Genomic DNA, 14,447 nt, shown 5'->3' on the forward strand with positions numbered 1-14,447 from the left:
CACAGAGCTGCCTAGAGAGGAGGCTCTGGTGAGATAATACACACACTCCATTCTTGTCACCTCAGAACTGAGCTGCCTAGAGAGGAGGCTCTGGTGAGATAATACACACACTTCATTCTTGTCACCTCAGCACTGAGCTGCCTAGTGAGGAGGCTCTGGTGAGATAATACACACACTCCATTCTTGTCGCCTCAGCACTGAGCTGCCTAGAGAGGAGGCTCTGGTGAGATAATACACACACTCCATTCTTGTCACATCAGAACTGAGCTGCCTAGTGAGGAGGCTCTGGTGAGATAATACACACACTCCATTCTTGTCACCTCAGCACTGAGCTGCCTAGAGAGGAGGCTCTGGTGAGATAATACACACACTCCATTCTTGTCGCCTCAGCACAGAGCTGCCTAGAGAGGAGGCTCTGGTGAGATAATACACACACTCCATTCTTGTCACCTCAGAACTGAGCTGCCTAGAGAGGAGGCTCTGGTGAGATAATACACACACTTCATTCTTGTCACCTCAGCACTGAGCTGCCTAGTGAGGAGGCTCTGGTGAGATAATACACACACTCCATTCTTGTCGCCTCAGCACTGAGCTGCCTAGAGAGGAGGCTCTGGTGAGACAAAGGATGAGGGCATTGTTCTTCCACTGTACAAAGCACTGGTCAGACCACACTTGGAATACTGTGCTCAGTTATGGGCCCCAATATATAGAAAGGATATAAATGAGCTTGAAAAGGTACAAAGGAGGGCAACAAAATTAATAAAGGGAATGGAGGGACTGCAATACCCAGAGAGGTTGGCAAAACTAGAACTATTCAGCCTGGAAAAGAGAAGGTTGAGGGGGGACATAATAAATGTGTACAAATATGTTAGGGGACAGTATAGAGATCTTGCCCGGGATTTGTTCAAAAAGAGGGATATTACGGTAACAAGAGGACACTCACTAAGACTGGAAGAGAAAAGGTTTCAGCACCAGCATAGGAAGGGGTTCTTTACGGTAAGAGCAGTGAGAATATGGAATTCACTGAGTGAGGAGACGGTAATGTCGGATTCACTACACCAGTTCAAGCGGGGACTGGATGCATTTCTAGATACCAGGCAGATTTAAACATATACTTAAAAATAAAATAAAATAGTAGGTTGATACAGGGATTTATTCTGACTGCTGGTTTCAGAGTCGGGAGGGAATTTTTCCTCAGGTGAAGATTGGCCAAATCATTTGGGGTTTTTGCCCTCCTCTGGATCAACTTTAGCAATTACAGAACTAACAGGTCGAACTTGATGGACGCAAGTCTTTATTCGGCTTTACAAACTATGTTAATACACACACTCCATTCTTGTCACCTCAGAACTGAGCTGCCTAGTGAGGAGGCTCTGGTGAGATAATACACACACTCCATTCTTGTCACCACAGAACTGAGCTGCCTAGTGAGGAGGCTCTGGTGAGGTAATACACACTCCATTCTTGTCACCTCACTAGTGAGCCATCTAGAGAGGAGGCTCTGGTGAGATAATACACACACTCCATTCTTGTCACCTCACTAGTGAGCTGTCTAGAGCGGAGGCTCTGGTGAGATAATACACACACTCCATTCTTGTCACCTCACTAGTGATCGGTCTAGAGAGGAGGCTCTGGTGAGATAATACACACACTCCATTCTTGTCACCTCACTAGTGAGCCGTCTAGAGAGGAGGCTCTGGTGAGATAATAATACACACACTCCATTCTATTCGCCTCAGCACTGAGCAGCCAAGAGAGGAGGCTCTGGAGAGAAAATAATACACACACTCCATTCTTGTCACCTCCGAACTGAGCTGCCTAGAGAGGAGGCTCTGGTGAGCTAATACACACACTCCATTCTAGTCACCTCAGCACTAAGCTGCCTAGAGAGGAGGCTCTAGAGAGATAATACACACACTCCATTCAAGTCACCTCAGCACTGAGCTGCCTAGAGAGGAGGCTCTAGAGAGATAATACACACTCTCCATTCAAGTCACCTCAGCACTAAGCTGCCTAGAGAGGAGCCTCTGGTGAGATAATACTACAGACACTCCATTCTAGTCGCCTCACTAGTGCGCTGCCTAGAGAGGAGGCTCTGGTGAGAAAATACACACACACTCCATTCTAGTCACCTCATTAGTGAGCTGCCTAGTGAGATAATACACACACACTCCATTCTTGTCACCTCACTAGTAAGCCATCTAGAGAGGAGGCTCTGGTGAGATAATAATACACACACTCCATTCTTGTCACATCACTAGTGAGCCGTCTAGAGCGGAGGCTCTGGTGAGATAATAATACACACACTCCATTCTAGTCACCTCAGCACTGAGCAGCCTAGAGAGGAGGTTCTGGTGAGAAAATAATACACACACTCCATTCTAGTCGCCTCAGCACTGAGCTGCCTAGAGAGGAGGCTCTGGTGAGATAATACACACACTCCATTCTTGTCACATCACTAGTGAGCCGTCTAGAGCGGAGGCTCTGGTGAGATAATAATACACACACTCCATTCTAGTCACCTCAGCACTGAGCAGCCTAGAGAGGAGGCTCTGGTGAGATAATACACACACTCCATTCTTGTCACCTCAGAACTGAGCTGTCTAGAGAGGAGGCTCTGGTGAGATAATACACACACTCCATTCTTGTCACCTCAGAACTGAGCTGTCTAGAGAGGAGGCTCTGGTGAGATAATACACACACTCCATTCTAGTCACCTCAGCACTGAGCTGCCTAGAGAGGAGGCTCTGGTGAGATAATACACACACTCCATTCTAGTCACCTCAGCACTGAGCTGCCTAGAGAGGAGGCTCTGGTGAGATAATACACACACTCCATTCTTGTCACCTCAGCACTGAGCTGCCTAGAGAGGAGGCTCTGGTGAGATAATACACACACTCCATTCTAGTTGCCTCAGCACTAAGCTGCCTAGAGAGCAGGCTCTGGTGAGATAATACTACAGACACTCAATTCTAGTCGCCTCACTAGTGCGCTGCCTAGAGAGGAGGCTCTGGTGAGAAAATACACCCACACTCCATTCTAGTCGCCTCACTAGTGAGCTGCCTAGTGAGATAATACACACACACTCCATTCTTGTCACCTCACTAGTGAGCCATCTAGAGAGGAGGCTCTGGTGAGATAATACACACACTCCATTCTTGTCACATCACTAGTGAGCCGTCTAGAGCGGAGGCTCTGGTGAGATAATAATACACACACTCCATTCTAGTCGCCTCAGCACTGAGCAGCCTAGAGAGGAGGCTCTGGTGAGAAAATAATACACACACTCCATTCTAGTCGCCTCAGCACTGAGCTGCCTAGAGAGGAGGCTCTGGTGAGATAATACACACACTCCATTCTTGTCACCTCAGAACTGAGCTGCCTAGTGAGGAGGCTCTGGTGAGATAATACACACACTCCATTCTTGTCACCTCACTAGTGAGCCGTCTAGAGAGGAGGCTCTGGTGAGATAAAACACACACTCCATTCTTGTCACCTCACTAGTGAGCCATCTAGAGAGAAGGCTCTGGTGAGATAATACACACACTCCATTCTAGTCGCCTCAGCACTGAGCTGCCTAGAGAGGAGGCTCTGGTGAGATAATACACACACTCCATTCTTGTCACGTCAGAACTGAGCAGCCTAGTGAGAAGGATCTGGTGAGATAATACACACACTCCATTCTTGTCACCTCAGAACTGAGCTGCCTAGTGAGGAGGCTCTGGTGAGATAATACACACACTCCATTCTTGTCACCTCAGAACTGAGCTGCCTAGTGAGGAGGCTCTGGTGAGGTAATACACACACTCCATTCTTGTCACCTCACTAGTGAGCCGTCTAGAGAGGAGGCTCTGGTGAGATAAAACACACACTCCATTCTTGTCACCTCACTAGTGAGCCATCTAGAGAGAAGGCTCTGGTGAGATAATACACACACTCCATTCTTGTCACCTCACTAGTGAGCTGTCTAGAGAGGAGGCTCTGGTGAGATAATACACACACTCCATTCTTGTCACCTCACTAGTGAGCCGTCCAGAGAGGAGGCTCTGGTGAGATAATAATACACACACTCCATTCTTGTCACATCACTAGTGAGCCGTGTAGAGAGGAGGCTCTGGTGAGATAATAATACACACACTCCATTCTAGTCGCCTCAGCACTGAGCAGCCTAGAGAGGAGGCTCTGGTGAGAAAATAATACACACACTCCATTCAAGTCGCCTCAGCACTGAGCTGCCTAGAGAGGAGGCTCTGGTGAGATAATACACACAGTCCATTCTTGTCACCTCCGAACTGAGCTGCCTAGAGAGGAGGCTCTGGTGAGATAATACACACACTCCATTCTAGTCACCTCAGCACTGAGCTGCCTAGAGAGGAGGCTCTGGTGAGATAATACACACACACTCCATTCTAGTCACCTCAGCACTAAGCTGCCTAGAGAGGAGGCTCTGGTGAGATAATACTACAGACACTCCATTCTAGTCGCCTCACTAGTGCGCTGCTTAGAGAGGAGGCTCTGGTGAGAAAATACACAAACACTCCATTCTAGTCGCCTCACTAGTGAGCTGCCTAGTGAGATAATACACACACACTCCATTCTTGTCACCTCACTAGTGAGCCATCTAGAGAGGAGGCTCTGGTGAGATAATAATACACACACTCCATTCTTGTCACATCACTAGTGAGCCGTCTAGAGAGGAGGCTCTGGTGAGATAATAATACACACACTCCATTCTTGCCACATCACTAGTGAGCCGTGTAGAGAGGAGGCTCTGATGAGATAATAATACACACACTCCATTCTAGTCGCCTCAGCACTGAGCAGCCTAGAGAGGAGGCTCTGGTGAGAAAATAATACACACACTCCATTCTAGTCGCCTCAGCACAGAGCTGCCTAGAGAGGAGGCTCTGGTGAGATAATACACACACTCCATTCTTGTCGCCTCAGCACTGAGCTGCCTAGAGAGGAGGCTCTGGTGAGATAATACACACACTCCATTCTTGTCGCCTCAGCACTGAGCTGCCTAGAGAGGGGGCTCTGGTGAGATAATACACACACTCCATTCTTGTCACCTGAGAACTGAGCTGCCTAGTGAGGAGGCTCTGGTGAGGTAATACACACTCCATTCTTGTCACCTCACTAGTGAGCCCTCTAGAGAGGAGGCTCTGTTGAGATAATACACACACTTCGTTCTTGTCACCTCACTAGTGAGCTGTCCAGAGAGGAGGCTCTGGTGAGGTAATACACACACTCCATTCTTGTCACCTCACTAGTGAGCTGTCGAGGAGGCTCTGGTGAGATAATACACACACTCCATTCTTGTCACCTCACTAGTGAGCGGTCTAGAGAGGAGGCACTGGTGAGATAATACACACACTCCATTCTTGTCACCTCACTAGTGAGCAGTCTAGAGAGGAGGCTCTGGTGAGATAATAATACACACACTCCATTCTTGTCACATCACTAGTGAGCCGTGTAGAGAGGAGGCGCTGGTGAGATAATAATACACACACTCCATTCTAGTCGCCTCAGCACTGAGCAGCCAAGAGAGGAGGCTCTGGTGAGAAAATAATACACACACTCTATTCTTGTCACCTCCGAACTGAGCTGTCTAGAGAGGAGGCTCTGGTGAGATAATACACACACTCCATTCTTGTGCCTCAGCACTGAGGTGCCTAGAGAGGAGGCTCTGGTGAGATAATACACACACTCCATTCAAGTCACCTCAGCACTGAGCTGCCTAGAGAGGAGGCTCTAGAGAGATAATACACACACTCCATTCTAGTCACCTCAGCACTGAGCTGCCTAGAGAGGAGCCTCTGGTGAGATAATACTACAGACACTCCAATCTAGTCGCCTCACTAGTGCGCTGCCTAGAGAGGAGGCTCTGGTGAGAAAATACACACACACTCCATTCTAGTCGCCTCACTAGTGCGCTGCCTAGAGAGGAGGCTCTAGAGAGATAATACACACACTCCATTCTAGTCACCTCAGAACTGAGCTGCCTAGAGAGGAGGCTCTGGTGAGATAATACACACACTCCATTCTAGTCACCTCAGCACTGAGCTGCCTAGAGAGGAGGCTCTAGAGAGATAATACACACAATCCATTCTAGTCACCTCAGCACTAAGCTGCCTAGAGAGGAGCCTATGGTGAGATAATACTACAGACACTCCATTCTAGTCGCCTCACTAGTGAGCTGCCTAGTGAGATAATACACACACACACTCCATTCTTGTCACCTCACTAGTAAGCCATCTAGAGAGGAGGCTCTGGTGAGATAATAATACACACACTCCATTCTTGTCACATCACTAGTGAGCTGTCTAGAGAGGAGGCTCTGGTGAGATAATAATACACACACTCCATTCTAGTCGCCTCAGCACTGAGCAGCCTAGAGAGGAGGCTCTGGTGAGAAAATAATACACACACTCCATTCTAGTCGCCTCAGCACTGAGCTGCCTAGAGAGGAGGCTCTGGTGAGATAATACACACACTCCATTCTTGTCACCTCAGAACAGAGCTACCTAGACAGGAGGCTCTGGTGAGATAATACACACACTCCATTCTAGTCACCTCAGAACTGAGCTGCCTAGAGAGGAGGCTCTTGTGAGATAATACACACACTCCATTCTAGTCGCCTCAGCACTAAGCTGCCTAGAGAGGAGGCTCTGGTGAGATAATACTACAGACACTCCATTCTAGTCGCCTCACTAGTGAGCCATCTAGAGAGGAGGCTCTGGTGAGATGATAATAATACACACACTCCATTCTTGTCACATCACTAGTGAGCCGTCTAGAGAGGAGGCTCTGGTGAGATAATAATACACACACTCCATTCTTGTCGCCTCAGCACTGAGCTGCCTAGTGAGGAGGCTCTGATGAGATAATACACACACTCCATTCTTGTCACCTCAGAACTGAGCTGCCTAGTGAGGAGGCTCTGGTGAGGTAATACACACTCCATTCTTGTCACCTCACTAGTGAGCCGTCTAGAGAGGAGGCTCTGGTGAGATAATACACACACTCCATTCTTGTCACCTCACTAGTGAGCTGCCTAGAGAGGAGCCTCTGGTAAGATAATACACACACTCCATTCTTGTCACCTCACTAGTGAGCCATCTAGAGAGGAGGCTCTGGTGAGGTAATACACACTCCATTCTTGTCAACTCACTAGTGAGCCGTCTAGAGAGGAGGCTCTGGTGAGATAATACACACACTCCATTCTTGTCACCTCACTAGTGAGCTGCCTAGAGAGGAGCCTCTGGTAAGATAATACACACACTCCATTCTTGTCACCTCACTAGTGAGCCATCTAGAGAGGAGGCTCTGGTGAGATAATACACACACTCCATTCTTGTCACCTCACTAGTGAGCCATCTAGAGAGGAGGCTCTGGTGAGATAATACACACACTCCATTCTTGTCACCTCACTAGTGAGCTGTCTAGAGAGGAGGCTCTGGTGAGATAATACACAAACTCCATTCTTGTCACCTCACTAGTGAGCAGTCTAGAGAGGACGCTCTGGTGAGGTAATACACACACTTCATTCTTGTCACCTCACTAGTGAGCGGTCTAGAGAGGAGGCTCTGGTGAGATAATACACACACTCCATTCAAGTCACCTCAGCACTAAGCTGCCTAGAGAGGAGCCTCTGGTGAGATAATACTACAGACACTCCATTCTAGTCGCCTCACTAGTGCGCTGCCTAGAGAGGAGGCTCTGGTGAGAAAATACACACACACTCCATTCTAGTCGCCTCACTAGTAAGCCATCTAGAGAGGAGGCTCTGGTGAGATAATAATACAGACCCTCCATTCTTGTCACATCACTAGTGAGCCGTGTAGAGAGGAGGCTCTGGTGAGATAATAATACACACTCTCTATTCTAGTCGCCTCAGCACTGAGCTGCCTAGAGAGGAGGCTATGTTGAGATAATACACACACTCCATTCTAGTCGCCTCAGCACTAAGCTGCCTAGAGAGGAGGCTCTGGTGAGATAATACTACAGACACTCCATTCTAGTCGACTCACTAGTGCGCTGCCTAGAGAGGGGGCTCTGGTGAGAAAATACACACACACTCCATTCTAGTCGCCTCACTAGTGAGCTGCCTAGTGAGATAATACACACACACTAAATTCTTGTCACCTCACTAGTGAGCCATCTAGAGAGGAGGCTCTGGTGAGATGATAATAATACACACACTCCATTCTTGTCACATCACTAGTGAGCCGTCTAGAGAGGAGGCTCTGGTGAGATAATAATACACACACTCCATTCTAGTCGCCTCAGCACTGAGCAGCCTAGAGAGGAGGCTCTGGTGAGAAAATAATACACACACTCCATTCTAGTCGCCTCAGCACTGAGCTACCTAGTGAGGAGGCTCTGGTGAGATAATACACACACTCCATTCTTGTCACATCACTAGTGAGCCGTCTAGAGTGGAGGCTCTGGTGAGATAATACACACACTCCATCCTGGTCACCTCACTAGTGAGCGGTCTAGAGAGGAGGCTCTGGTGAAATAATACACACACTCCATTCTTGTCACCTCACTAGTGAGCCGTCTAGAGAGGAGGCTCTGGTGAGATAATACACACACTCCATTCTTGTCACCTCACTAGTGAGCCGTCTAGAGAGGAGGCTCTGGTGAGATAATACACACACTCCATTCTTGTCACCTCACTAGTGAGCGGTCTAGAGAGGAGGCTCTGGTGAAATAATACACACACTCCATTCTTGTCACCTCACTAGTGAGCCGTCTAGAGAGGAGGCTCTGGTGAGATAATACACACACTCCATTCTTGTCACCTCACTAGTGAGCGGTGTAGAGAGGAGGCTCTGGTGAGATAATACACACACTCCATTGTTGTCACCTCACTAGTGAGCTGCCTAGAGAGGAGGCTCTGGTGAGATAATACACACACTCCATTCTTGTCACCTCACTAGTGAGCGGTCTAGAGAGGAGGCTCTGGTGAGATAATACACACACTCCATTCAAGTCACCTCAGCACTAAGCTGCCTAGAGAGGAGCCTCTGGTGAGATAATACTACAGACACTCCATTCTAGTCGCCTCACTAGTGCGCTGCCTAGAGAGGAGGCTCTGGTGAGAAAATACACACACACTCCATTCTAGTCGCCTCACTAGTAAGCCATCTAGAGAGGAGGCTCTGGTGAGATAATAATACAGACCCTCCATTCTTGTCACATCACTAGTGAGCCGTGTAGAGAGGAGGCTCTGGTGAGATAATAATACACACACTCCATTCTAGTCGCCTCAGCACTGAGCAGCCTAGAGAGGAGGCTCTGGTGAGAAAATAATACACACACTCCATTCTAGTCACCTCAGCACTGAGCTGCCTAGAGAGGAGGCTCTGGTGAGATAATACACACACTCCATTCTAGTCGCCTCAGCACTAAGCTGCCTAGAGAGGAGGCTCTGGTGAGATAATACTACAGACACTCCATTCTAGTCGCCTCACTAGTGAGCTGACTAGTGAGATAATACACACACTCCATTCTTGTCACCTCACTAGTGAGCCGTCTAGAGTGGAGGCTCTGGTGAGGTAATACACACTCCATTCTTGTCACCTCACTAGTGAGCGGTCTAGGGAGTTGGCTCTGGTGAGATAATACACACATTCCATTCTTGTCACCTCACTAGTGAGCCATCTAGAGAGGAGGCTCTGGTGAGATAATACACACACTCCATTCTTGTCACCTCACTAGTGAGCGGTGTAGAGAGGAGGCTCTGGTGAGATAATACACACACTCCATTCTTGTCGCCTCACTAGTGAGCGGTGTAGAGTGGAGGCTCTGGTGAGATAATACACACACTCCATTCTTGTCGCCTCACTAGTGAGCGGTCTAGAGAGGAGGCTCTGGTGAGATAATACACACACTCCATTCTTGTCGCCTCACTAGTGAGCGGTGTAGAGTGGAGGCTCTGGTGAGATAATACACACACTCCATTCTTGTCGCCTCACTAGTGAGCGGTGTAGAGTGGAGGCTCTGGTGAGATAATACACACACTCCATTCTTGTCGCCTCACTAGTGAGCGGTCTAGAGTGGAGGCTCTGGTGAGATAATACACACACTCCATTCTTGTCGCCTCACTAGTGAGCGGTGTAGAGAGGAGGCTCTGGTGAGATAATACACACACTCCATTCTTGTCACCTCACTAGTGAGCGGTGTAGAGAGGAGCTGCTGGAAGGAGCCTCACAGTAGCGCGTAGCAGAGAGATGACATCAGCGGCCGCTAGCAATGACGTCAGGGGGAGGAAGGCGGCGGCGGCGGCTGCCCGGGCCGTGCATGTGCGCCGTAGTCCCGGCTTCCCTCTGCCTGGGAGGAGCACGGCGCAGTCCTCACACACGCCACCATTTACTATGGCCACTCACAATGTCATCGCTTGTGTGGAGAGTGAGCGCCGCTCCATAGAGATGCGCCCGAGCCAGCCCCTTCAGCCATGACCCGGAGAACCCGTGACTGCCGGGGGCGGGGTCACATGGCTGAGTGGCTAGTGAGGATCACCAGTACGAGGTATGAGGGAAAACAAAATGGAGCAAAAGATTTGAAGGTGGGGGTGATGCTAACATGAGACAGCCGGGGTGGACGAGGGCGAGCGCTGGGCGTCACAGCAGCTTGGCACTAGTGGGAAGTTTCCTCAGGGAAGTTTGGCTGGCAGATGTGTGTGGTAATGTGGGCATAGTTGTAGGAACAGCGAGCCATGCCCGCCTCACTGCCCCACAATGGTGTGTGGGAAGTTTGAGGGCGCGGGTCTGGACCTCTGCCCCATCACACTGTGCCCGGCGAGGGGACCAGATCCCTCTCCTGCTTATTGCATGTCCTTTCCAGCTGGTCAGGGTGCAGTGCCAGGGCCTGGTGGTGTGGTCACTACATCCTGGCAATAGCAGAGGGATGACTGGTGCCAGGGTGAGGGTCCTAGGAGCCACTTTCTCCCCCTTTCCAGCTGGTCAGGGTGCAGTGCCAGGGCCTGGTGGTGACCACACTGCATCCTGGCAATAGCAGAGGGATGACTGGTGCCAGGGTGAGGGTCCTAGAATCTGCTTTCTCCCCCTTTCCAGCTGGTCAGGGTGCAGTGCCAGGGCCTGGTGGTGTGGTGACTACATCCTGGCCATAGCAGAGGGACGACTGGTGCCAGGGTGAGGGGCCATAGGAGCTGCTTTCTCCCCCTTTCCAGCTGGTCAGGGTGCAGTGCCAGGGCCTGGTGGTGACCACACTACATCCTGGCCATAGCAGAGGGATGACTGGTGCCAGGGTGAGGGTCCTAGGAGCTGCTTTCTCCCCCTTTCCAGCTGGTCAGGGTGCAGTGCCAGGGCCTGGTGGTGACCACACTGCATCCTGGCAATAGCAGAGGGATGACTGGTGCCAGGGTGAGGGTCCTAGGAGCTGCTTTCTCCCCCTTTCCAGATGGTCAGGGTGCAGTGCCAGGGCCTGGTGGTGACCACACTACATCCTGGCCATAGCAGAGGGACGACTGGTGCCAGGGTGAGGGTCCTAGGAGCTGCTTTCTCCCCCTTTCCAGCTGGTCAAGGTGCAGTGCCAGGGCCTGGTGGTGTGGTTACTACATCCTGGCCATAGCAGAGGGACGACTGGTGCCAGGGTGAGGGGCCATAGGAGCTGCTTTCTCCCCCTTTCCAGCTGGTCAGGGTGCAGTGCCAGGGCCTGGTGGTGACCACACTACATCCTGGCCATAGCAGAGGGATGACTGGTGCCAGGGTGAGGGTCCTAGGAGCTGCTTTCTCCCCCTTTCCAGCTGGTCAGGGTGCAGTGCCAGGGCCTGGTGGTGACAACACTGCATCCTGGCAATAGCAGAGGGATGACTGGTGCCAGGGTGAGGGTCCTAGGAGCTGCTTTCTCCCCCTTTCCAGATGGTCAGGGTGCAGTGCCAGGGCCTGGTGGTGACCACACTACATCCTGGCCATAGCAGAGGGACGACTGGTGCCAGGGTGAGGGTCCTAGGAGCTGCTTTCTCCCCCTTTCCAGCTGGTCAAGGTGCAGTGCCAGGGCCTGGTGGTGTGGTTACTACATCCTGGCCATAGCAGAGGGACGACTTGCGCCAGTGTGAGGGTCCTAGGAGCTGCTTTCTCCCCCTTTCCAGCTGGTCAGGGTGCAGTGCCAGGGCCTGGTGGTGACCACACTACATCCTGGCCATAGCAGAGGGATGACTGGTGCCAGGGTGAGGGTCCTAGGAGATGCTTTCTCCCCCTTTCCAGATGGCCAGGGTGCAGTGCCAGGGCCTGGTGGTGTGGTCAATACATCCTGGCCATAGCAGAGGGATGACTGGTGCCAGGGTGAGGGGCCATAGGAGCCTCTTGATCCCCCTTTCCAGCTGTCACTGAGAATATTGGGAGGTGATCCTATACAGGGGTCATCAGATTTCACGCCTCGCATTCTTCTAGAATAGAGGGATCTGCCTTTCAGCCACTTTCCTCTGCTGTCTCGTCCACACTGGACCGTTCCCTATTGCATTTCTCTGCAGATTTGCAGTAAATTTCTTCCTTTACAGAGTAAAATCCAGAGGTGAAATCCGCAGCACAGGTCGTGTTCTGCTGCAGATCTTCCCCATAGCTTGTGGCTGAGATCATACACACACACAGCCGATTTTCTTGCAAAAATTTCTACCTCTGTCCACTCTATCTTCTATGAACTTGCAGAAATTCACGTTGCCAGTGAAACTATATCATTTGAACAAGTGCAATTCATTTTAGGTCGCAGAACTTCCTGCGTATTGCACTCTGCCTTGGATCTTCTGCATGCAAATGCTTGTAGGAACATCCACTGTGTATCAGTCCTGCGTGGAGATCCACAAACAGTCCTGGAAGGCAGATTACCATATGCAAGTTCATTGAAATAACAGACCGTTTCCTTTGGAAGGTCTTTTTGTCCTATGTGCTGTTTGTACGCTGTAGTGCTTTTCATTTATTTTAGGAAATGTTGTTGTTGCAAATCGCTTCTCAGATTTTGTTGTATGAGCTGTGCCTGTCTAGTGCGCACAGTGATGTACTGACCAGTGCATGCTACTTTCCCATTCAATATATACATCAGGTAGCTGGATTTGTTCACTATTGGGGCTCATGCACACGGTTGATTTTCTCAGACAAGTGCGCTGTCTGTGGTATTCATGACTAGCACTTGTACGTATATTCTATGGGTCTGTGCACTTGTCCTATTTTTCTTTCCTCAGAAAAAATCAATGACATGTCCGATTTTAATCCCAAGTGCCAGTCTATGGGTCCATGAAAAAACAATCAGACTTGGTTAGACATCCGAGTGCGGTCTGATTTTCATGGGATGACAGACTGGAGAAAGTTTTTTTTTTTTTTTTTTCTCTCCATCTCTGGGAAATGATCAGAACTAGATTCAGAATACTAACACAGTTTTTCTCGAATGTGGAGAAAAATCGTGTGATCCTACCCTTGCAAAGTGAAAATAGCAGCATGTGTGGTGTCCTGTGTCAACCTGGCCTTACAAGCTATTCTTTTGTAAAGTGGGGGAAGGGATGGCCTAGCAGCAAATCATCAGAAAGGACGTGATTCCTATCGATGCAGCAATTAGATCAATAGTAAAGATGAATGTCTACGTGGCAGCACTTACAATAATGAGGATTTGTTGATTACAATAAAACAATGTGTGACGATAGTAATCTGCCTGTTTTTAAAGTAATAATAATAATAATAATAATCTCCAACTAGAAATATCTGCATGAATATATGTGTAAAAAAGTGTTGTTGCTGTTGTGTTTTTTTTTTCTTTATACACGTAGAGGGATAGGTCAATTCTTTTTCTTTTATTAGCCAAAATGGCGCACAAATAAAATATTGAGCTATTTTGTTACGACAAGTGAATAAAGAATACTTGTGGGTCTTCTGTATCATGATGAGAACACTAACTTAAAGAGGACGTGTCAATTGACAAACAAAAATTGAGTTTAAAGGGGTATTCCCATCTCCAAGATCCTATCCCAATATGTAGTAGGTGTAGTAATAATAATACCATTAGCAAATACCTCCAATTAGAAATGTATAGTTTTTCTGATTCGCTATGTCTTTCCTCATGTGCAGGCATCGCAGTACCTTAGGTATCCATGGTTATGACCACTGATATAGGGACAGTTAGTTAGCTAGTTGCTAGTGGTCGTAACCATGGATGCCTAAGGTCCTGCGATGCTTGCACATGAGGAAAGAGACATAGCGAATCGAAAAAAACTACTACATTTCTAATTGGAGATTTGCTAATATTATTATTATTATTATTACACCTACTACATATTGGGATAGGATCTTGGAGATGGGAATACCCCTTTAAATAGATTGTAAATAAAAAAAAATAATAATTGCGGGAGGAAAACACGTGTTTTAATCTTTTTCCATTTTGCATTGCTTTGCTCGATTGCAGAGATTTTCACATTTGTTTTCGGAGAACAA

General features: G+C 48.9%; 1 protein-coding gene across 2 annotated transcripts in view; it reads left to right on the plus strand.

The window, feature by feature from the left end:
• The first annotated feature begins 10,241 nt into the window (after positions 1-10,241).
• Positions 10,242-14,447, plus strand: part of LOC141258247 (uncharacterized) — an 80,530-nt gene continuing 76,324 nt past the window's right edge. For both annotated transcript variants that reach the window (XM_073673261.1, XM_073673262.1), the window contains exon 1: positions 10,242-10,539. The gene's annotated coding sequence lies outside the window, so the exon portion shown is untranslated. The remainder of the gene's footprint in view (positions 10,540-14,447) is intronic.

This window comes from Phyllobates terribilis, unplaced genomic scaffold (assembly GCF_046119375.1).
Source record: "Phyllobates terribilis strain yellow unplaced genomic scaffold, ASM4611937v1 Scaffold_3__8_contigs__length_932513732, whole genome shotgun sequence".
In the NCBI taxonomy this organism is placed as follows: Eukaryota; Metazoa; Chordata; class Amphibia; order Anura; family Dendrobatidae; genus Phyllobates; species Phyllobates terribilis.